This window comes from Megascapheus bottae, chromosome 5 (assembly GCF_031878675.1).
Source record: "Megascapheus bottae isolate mThoBot1 chromosome 5, mThoBot2.hap1, whole genome shotgun sequence".
Lineage (NCBI taxonomy): Eukaryota > Metazoa > Chordata > Mammalia > Rodentia > Geomyidae > Megascapheus > Megascapheus bottae.
Window position 1 is genome coordinate 48,850,349 of NC_143513.1, and position 9,916 is coordinate 48,860,264.

Consider the following 9,916-nt stretch of genomic DNA (forward strand, 5'->3'; position numbering starts at 1 on the left):
GTGAAAAGGTGACACTGTTCAAGATGAAATATACTCATTATCTGACATATGTAACTGTACTCCCTCTGACATCACCTTTACAATAACAATAAATAAATAGATGTTTCTTAAATATAAATATTTTCTAAGGCAGTAAAAGTTTTTTTTGAATAAGTAAAAATACAATTAAATTATTGTAGTTAAAGCTTTGGCCATGTTGCTACAATGAATAAGTTGCCATATTTAAGATCAATACACAGAGATGTCAATATTTTAGTCATATATTTTGTTTGAACATTATTTATATTTTATAATAATTAGGGTAATTTAAAAAACAGGATGTTTTGCTTAAAGTTTATAATTCTGTTCTTCTTGAGTAGCTGAAATCTCCAAATACATGATTCTCAACGAAAGATGACCACAATTAAAAGAATCTGAAGACATTTTTTAAGAACATTATGTAGGGGAGATGGGTAGAAGATGGCGGCGGTTCAGGGTGAGTCGTACTGAGCTCCTGCCAAGATTCATGTACTGGTAGTGCAGGACACAGTCCTCTAACAGAAATTGATCCTAAGTAAGCTTTAGGACCACAGAGAACTCAGGCAGAGAGGAAAAAAAGGAAAGAAAGGCAGAATACCAGCGCAAAAAGAGAGTGTGGAGCTCCACTGTGGAGTGGCCGGTGAGACAGAGGCTCTTCTGAATCAGAGCAGAGAAAGCGCTCCAAAGCAGTGCAGAACCCCCAGCTGCAGACAGAGCCACACAGAGCCTGCGCGAGCCCAGAGCCGACACCCGGCCGTGCAGGGACCTGCCAGTTTCATGGAACCGGAGAATCCAGCAATTTGTGAGTAGCTCCAAGAAGTTTCCACTTCTGCTCCTGGAACGGCATTGGGAGGAAGCCCCTCCCCCATAAGCTGAGAGCAGTGCCATCTTGACTGCTGGCAAGGACTCAGGCCAAAGCAATTGGAGCCTGAGAGGTGTTGCTGACAGCACCATCTTTCTAACTGACAAAGGATTTCCCAGAGATCCCTTAGACAGAAATCGGGCCCCAGCACTGCTGAACCCCTCCCCAGCGCTGCCCACAGACCTGGTAAACAAAGCCGCCTGTGGATCTTTCAGCTTTGTTCTATCAAACAAGCAATCTCATCCGAAAAACCGCAAAGCCAAATCACAAGAGAAAAAGACTTTGTGAAGTGTTTAGATCCCGAATTTAGTGGAGACACCAGTTTCCTATCCTGACCCCCACACCAAAAAAAAAAAAAAAACTGAAGAATACCCTGTTTTTATTTTTTTACCCCATTTCATTTGCATTTTTAAATGTTCTTATTTTTCTGTTTGCCATTTAACCTACACCATTTTTTCTAATGTTATGATTCATTTCTTTTTTTTTCTTTTTTTTCTTTTTTTCTCCTCTCTTTTCCCGCTATCCTGCTGTCACTGTGGTCGTTCCTAGAAACAGTGACAAGTCTCGGTACAGTCTGAATAAAAACAATATCCATATTGATACAGTCATCTGCTTTTTAAACTCCTGGTTCTCAACCCTAGTATCTCTTGGGTAAGAACTCAGAACAGTGAGGAATCTCCCGCCACCTTTTCTTTTCCTTTTTTTTTTTTTTGTTTTTTTTATTGTTGTTTTTGTTTTTGTGTGTGTCTGTCTGTGTGTGTGTCTGTCTGTCTGTCTGTGTTCTGTTTTCTTTTATTTTGTTGCTGTTTTGTTTCTTTTTTTTTTCTTTCTAAAATTGGTATCATTGAAATCCCCTATGTCAACCTCTCACTTTTCTCTATATATTCTTATTACTCTTCTTATTTTGATAAGTTTTATCTAAGTTCATCCAAACCTTCTACACAAATACTCTACCTGTCTATCACCTTAGGTCAGTTATCCTTACACGATACCCCTTCTTCATTACTATAATATTCTTACACTCCTGTATTATCCTTTTCCTACCTCCATGGTCGTCTTTCATATTATTTTTCTATCTCTGGTCCTCTGTTCATCCTTCAACTCTTATAATGCATGGATCTACATTTGATGGTTGTTGAGCAGTGCTATGTATCTAGGTGTTCAATTATACTCTAGGTCCAGAGGGACTTAAATACAATAGAGATTGGATTGAGGGGCTTATTGTTTTGGTCATAAATTGGTCATCTATGATTGTATTAGATTTGTATGTAAGTGTACAAAAAGAAAGAGAGAGTGTTATTACCAATCCAAAAGAGCTAATATCTATTGTCAGCCAACTAAAAAGGTCTAGGTGGGTTATATCTGAAAAATTATAATCTTGTTTAGTATTAATCTTGCTGCCATCTTCAAATGGGCAGAACAAGAAACTCAAAAAAAAATGTCAAATCAAGGAATAGCATCTCCCACCCAACATAAACAGGCAATGGGGCAGTCAGTGGCAAATCTAGAGGAGAGCCTTACAAGTGCTATACAAATGCAATTGAAAAACATCATTAATGAAAAATATGAAAACATAAAGAAAGAGATAAGGGAGGAAGCCATAGCTAAACAAGAGGAAACCATAAACAAGGTGATGTGTGAAAAAGGGGAAGCCATAAAGGAGGCCATAATAAAGGTTTTTCAAAGAAAAATGGGCGAATTCATAGAATCCACAAACAAAAAGGTGACCGAACTCCAGCAAATGTCCAAAGAGAATAAAGCTGCTGACCTAACCACTCAAATGGAAATCAAGGAGTTAAAGAAATCCACACATAATCTAAAACAAAGAGATGCAAGGCATCAAAAATGAGCAATTAGAAGCAAGGGAGATTAAGAATAAAGTAGAAAGCTTTGATAGCAGGTTAGACAATGCAGAAGAGAGAATTTCCAGGGTTGAAGATAATTTAGTTGTTATAGAAAAAGCACAGAAAATGAGTCAATTCAAGTCTAGGAAATATGAGAAAATGCTACAGGAGGTCCAAGGTACAATTAGAAAGCCTAATTTAAGGCTAATTGGTATTGAGGAGGGTCTGGAGAAAGAGGTCAATGGTATTGGAAATATACTTCAGGGAATAATCTCAGAGAACTTCCCAAATATCCAGAAGGGCAGGCCCATCCAGATACAAGAAGCTTTTAGAACCCCAAACAGACCTGACCAGAAAAGGACATCCCATCACCACATTATAATCTGAACTGGACCAATAGAGGCCAAAGATGGGATCCTAAAAGCAGCCAGGAGAAAGAGAACAATCACCTATAAAGGAAAACCAATCAGAATAACCCCAGATTTCTCAGCAGGGACCATGCAAGCAAGAAGATATTGGAACAATATATGCCATGCCCTGAAGTCAAATAACTACCAACGAAGAATACTGTACCCAGCTAAGCTCTCATTCATAACTGAGGGAACAATAAAAACATTCCATTCCAAGGAAAAGCTTCAACATTATGTAGCAACAAAACCAACATTACAGAAAATTCCAAAGATGTTCTACACATAGAAAAACCAACTCAAATGTAATACAGAGAAAGACAGGGCACCTAAAACTCATAACATCTAAGTACCACAAAAACTATCAAGACACAGGCCCGAATGAAACCTTGTAAAAATGGCAGGAGTTAATAAATATTTCTCAATCCTGACTCTCAATATCAATGGACTTAACTCTCCATTTAAATGGCATAGATTATCTAGTTGGATCAAAAAACAAGATCCATCGTCCTGCTGTCTTCAAGAGACACATCTTACCCAAAAAAACAAACACCTTTTGAAAATGAGAAGTTAGAATAAACTCTACCAAGCTAATGGCCCCCATAAACAGGCTGGAGTTGCCGTACTCATATCAGATAAAATAGAATTCAAACTAAATTAGTCAGAAAAGACAAAGAAGGTTACTACATACTACTAAAGGGATCTTTCCTCCAGGAGGACATAACCATCCTAAATATCTACACACTGAATCCCGGAGCTCCGAACTTCATCAAGCAAACTTTACTTTCGCTGAAACCAGACATAGATTGAAACGCAGTGATTGCTGGTGACTTTAACACACCACTCTCACCTTTGGACAGATCAACAAGGCAAAAACTCAAGAGAAACCTTGGAATTGAACAACTATATAGACCAATTAGACATCTGCAGAATATTCCACCCAGCAACAACACAATATACTTTTTTAGCAGCAGCACATGCAACATTTTCCAAAAGAGACCATATTTTAGGCCATAAAACAAACCTGAACAGATTCAAAAACACTGAAATTATACCCTGCACTCTCTCAGACCTCAAGGGCATCAAATTGGAACCGAACACACATCTCCACCAATGAAAACCCTGTAAACACAGAGATTGAACAACACATTGTTGAATCACCAAGGGGTCATCGAAGAGATCAAAACAGAAATCCAACAGTATATGAAATTCAACAAAAAGGAGCACACAAAATACCAGCTCCTTTGGGACACGGCAAAGGCAGTACTCAGAGGAAAATTTATAGCTCTGAGTGCCTACAATAACAAATTGGAAAAATCGCAAACCAACAATTTAATGTGTCACCTTAAGCTCCTGGAAAAAGAGCAACAAACCAACCCTAATCCCACTTGAAGGAAGCAAATTATTAAAATCAAAGCAGAATTAAAGGAATTGGAATCCAAAAAAACTATAGAAAGAATCAACAAAACAAGGAGTTAGTTCTTTGAAAGAATTAACAAAATTGACAAGCCCTTAGCAAATCTTACCAAAAAAAGAAGGGAGCATACCGAAATAAACAAAATCACAAACGAAAATGGTAATATCATGACAGAAATTACCAAGATCCAGAGTATCATGAGGGAATACTTCTCAAACTTTAACACCAACAATTTGAGAATCTAGAAGAAATGGACGAATTCCTAGCCAATATTAACATACCCACACTGAATCAAGAAGAACTAACCCAACTAAGCAGGCCTATTCCAAGCACTGAAATAGAAATGGCAATAAGAGACCTTCCACCTAAGAAAAGCCCAGGGCCAGATGGATTCACAGCTGAATTCTATAAGGTCCTCAAAGCAGAGCTCACACCAATACTCCTCAAGCTCTTCAACGAAATTGAAAATGAAGGTTCTTTACCAAACTCATTCTATGAAGCCAGTATAACCCTCATCCCCAAACCAGATAGAGATTCATCAAAGAAAGAGAACTATAGACCTATTGCTTTGATGAACATTGATGCAAAACTTCTCAACAAAATACTGGCCAACCGTCTACAACAACTCATCAAAAAAAATATACACTATGATCAAACAGGTTTCATCAGGGAGGCAAAGCTGGTTCAACATACACAAATCAATTGAGATAATTCAACACATCAACAGGAGCAGGGACAAAAATCACATGATTGTCTCAATAGATGTGGAAAAGGCATTTGACAAGATCCAACACCCCTTATGTTAAAAGCTCTGGAGAAACTAGGAATCCATGGAACATTCCTCAATATAATAAAGACTGTGTATGACAAACCCACAGCTAGTATTATACTTAACGGTGAAAAGCCAAAGCCATTCCTTCTAAAATCAGGAATGAGACAAGGATGCCCACTCTCTCCACTCCTCTTTAACATAGTATTAGAATTCCTAGCCAGTGCAATAAGGCAAGAAGCAAGCATAAAGGGGATCCAAGTAGGGAAAGAGGAAATAAAACTATCCCTCTTTGCAGATGACATGATCCTGTATTTAAAGACTCTACTCCCAAACTCCTTGAGCTGATTCAAAACTTTGGAAGGGTAGCAGGCTATAAAATTAACCCTCAAAAATCAACTGCCTTCCTCTACGCTAACAGTGAGAGGAATGAGGCAACAATCATGAAAGCAACTCCTTTCACAATAGACTCAAAGAAAATAAAGTACCTAGGAATTACCTTAACTAAGAATGTAAAGGACCTTTTTGATGAAAACTTTAAAACCCTAAAAAAGGAAATTAAAGCAGAACTGAGGAAATGGAAAAACCTCCCATGCTCCTGGATTGCAAGAATCAATATTGTGAAAATGACAATCTTGCCAAGAGCTATCTACAAATTCAATGCAATATCCATCAATATCCCAATGTCATTCTTTAAAGAAATAGAAGAGGCAATCCAAAATTTCATATGGAATAATAAAAGACCCCGTATAGCAAAAACACTTCTTAGCAGAATGAACAGCGCAGGAGAAATTTCAATACCAAACTTTAGACTCTATTACAGAGCTATAATTACCAAAACAGCTTGGTACTGGCACAAGAACAGGTCTGAAGACCAATGAAATAGAACTGAAGACCCAGATATTAAACCACAGACCTATGGCCACGTAATCTTTGACAAGGGAACCAAAAAAATAGAATGGAAGAAAGATAGCCTGTTCAACAAGTGGTGCTGGCAGAACTGGTTAAGCACCTGCAGAAAACTAAAGTTGGATCCTTCGTTGTCACCCTGCACTAGAATCAACTCCAAATGGATCAAAGACCTCGAGGTAAAACCCGACACACTGAAAGCTTTACAAGAAGAAATAGGGGATACACTAGGCCTCCTTGGCACAGGTCGAAACTTTCTTAATAAGGACCAAGAATCACAATAAATCAGAGAAAGGCTGGATAAGTGGGACTGCATTAAACTGCAGAGCTTTTGTATGGCAAAGGACATAGCTAGTAAACTAATCAGGAAGCCTACAGAGTGGGGGAAGATCTTCACCAACCATACAACGGACTAAGGCCTCATATCTAAAATATATCAACAGCCCAAAAAATTGAATCAATCCAAAACTAATCTCCAAAGTAACAATCATCTATTAAAAGATGGGCCAAAGTCTTAAAGAGAGTCTTCTTTGAAGAAAAAACAAAAATGGCCTATAGACACATGAAGAAATGCTCAACATCTCTGGTCATAAAAGAAATGCAAATCAAAACAACTCTAAGATTCCACCTCACTCCAGTTAAAATGGCCAGGATCAAGAAAACTGATAACAGATGCTGGAGGGGATGTGGCCAGGAGGGATCACTATTGCACTCTTTGTGGGAGTGCAAACTCGTTCAACCACTATGGAAAGCAGTATGGCAGTTCCTCAAAAGACTAAACATAGAGCTCTCCTATGACCCAGCAATTCCACTACTTGGCATTTACCCAATCATCCAGAAACAAGGACATACTAAATCCACCAGCACAACAATGTTCCTTGCAGCACTATTTACCATACCAAAGATATGGAACCAACTTAGATGTCCCTCAGTTGATGAGTGGATCAACAAGATGTGGTATTTATACACAATGGAATTCTACTATGCTGCTGTCAGAAAGAATGATATTGCCCCATTTGTTAGGAAATGGAAAGACTTAGAAAAAATCATATTAAGTGAAGTAAGCCAGACTCAAAGGAACTTAGGCTCAATGGTTTCCCTCATTTGTCATAATCAGTAGAAACCTTGGGCTTTCCTAGCAGAGATTTGCAATAGAGCAAAACCTTGATACAAAAGGCCATATAGTATGATGCTAAATGAAAGGATCTCTACTATATAGAAACATAAGCCATATAATGAATGATTGTTGCCCTTAAGGTACTATGTTATCTCTCATCTCTTTTGCTGTCCCATGGTTATCTCATATTGTTACAGTATCTCACTTTGTTATTTGTATTTGTATTTGGTTATTTGAAATTGGATAGGGAAGGGGGGAAAACCAGATGAGGGGTGGGGAGGGGAGGGAAATGGGGACCAAGACATTTGAAAGGGTATCAATGTGTGGGAATTAATGCACCATCTATCTGGCAAATATCATGTAACCCTTCTATTAATTACGATAAAAAATATGTGAAAAAAGAACATTATGTGGGGGAAAGGAAAGTGGGAGGAAAGTAGGAGAAAACATTGGAAGGGGTATCAATGTTCAAGAAGTTATGTACCCACTCACTACCGGATGACTGTAACTGTAATGCCTCTCTAAATCACCCCCAACAATTAAAAAAAATTAAGTAAAAAAGAGCTAGGCACAATGGCTCAGCATGCAATCCTAACTACTCTGTAGGCTGAGATCTGAGGATCAAGGTTCAAAGCCAGCCTGGGCACAAAAGAGCATGAGACGCTTATCTCCAATTAAACTCTAGGAAACAGGAAGTGGGACTTGGTTCAAGGGGTAGGATGGTAGCCTTAAGTTGAAGAGCTCAAGGACAGTGCCCAGGCCCAGAATTCAAGCCCCATGATCCACCCAAAAAAAAAATGATTATGTTCATGCATGTCCTATATAGCCTATCATTTATGCAACAAAAAATAACTAGCAAAAAAATGGAAATAGAGCTGTGGTTTAAGTGTTAGAGCACTAGCCTTAAGCAAAAAAATATCTTAAGAACAGTGCTACCTAGGCCCTAACTTCAAGCCCCAGAACTAGTGTGTGTGTGTGTGTGTGTGTGTGTGTGTGTGTGTGTGTGTACGCGCACAGAGTTTTGACTTCTAATAAAATGTACAGCCTTTATCCCTTTATACATCCCAAAGCTTTGCATGAATTCTTATAATTTTTCATGTGTGAGTACTTAGGGAAAAAAAGATAGAAAATGCTACACTAAACTTCTGTTCAACACCTATATTGCAGCACTTGGGAGGCCAAGACTGGAAGATCATTAGTTCCAGAACACAGAAAGTTTCTGTCTCAGACACAAACTGTGGCAGCATGCTACTTGGAGACAGAAAGTAAAAATTCCTAGGTGATCATATTCATTGTTTAACCTAACTTCACAAGAACCCTGTGAGACCTTCAGCCTCACTATTGGCAGATGGGTAACTGGAGATTCCAAAGAGTCCAAGGACATGCCTTATTTATTTAGTAATAAGTAGTAGAGTTAAAAATCAAATCCAGGTCTGGCCTTTCTGTAGTGCTTAAAGCTACTTGCCTTACTTTACGGAAAGTAGAGAACTGAAAAGATTGCAACGACAAGGAGGGGACAGATGATGGAGGGTCTTGAATGTCATTCAATTCACAATCATTCTAAAGAGTCTCTTTTTTGGCTTTACAGGGAATTTAGTCTTTCATGTTTTCAATCAGACTAATCTGGCAGAAATATATACAGAAGATTAAGGAAGAGCTACTGGTTTGACTGTTAGAAAGAATCAGAAACTGGATGACGAGTGAACAAATGCAGCAGTGATACTCACCAGACATTACATTAAAAACGAAAATGAGCTATACAACTTGGGGAGGAGAAGAAGGGAAAAACTTGGAGAGAGTGAGGGAAGGGGTGACAATGTTCAAAAAGAAATGTACTCATTACCTGACTTGTATAACTGTACTCGCTCTGTACATCACCTTTACAATAACAATTTTTTAATCTTCTTTTTTCCTTGCTTTTATGTATGTTTTGTCTTTTTTATTTCATTTGGTGCAAGACAGTTACAATTACGTGCAAGTGTGCAACTAAACCAGGGCAGGTGCAAGGAAGGAGTCATGATTCCATTGCCATCAGAAGGTCTGGAACATGCCAGTGCCAAGGTGTTTTGTTTTGTTTTATTTTGTTTTTGGAGAGATGGTATCGTAAGGAAATCACAAGTCCAAGCAGGCTTGCAAGGTCTGGGATGTATCTGAGTCAGAGTACCAGTGGAGTATCTCATACACACACCAGTGACAGACCATACAGCCAGAGCAAGAGAAATCAAATTATCGCAAGAATAGGCATCTTCTATGAATGCCTTCATCAATCTCCATAGCTAAAGCTTTACATTATCTTCAGTATTACAGGCCTAAAAAGTCAAATCCATAATGCCAGATCCATATTAAAGGTTATATTAGGAAATGAGAGGCAACTGATAACTGGTACAGATAGAATTTTTCCTTCTCCTTCATCTGAACAAGAGAAATGACAATATATTTTGCCACTGATTGATTAGAAGTATGATTTGGCAGGGACTTATGGCCTACAGCCATTTCCAAAGACTTTATCTACGTTCACATAACCTTGATCTTCAATTGTACTGTTAATCTTCAATATTGTTCTACTGAATTAA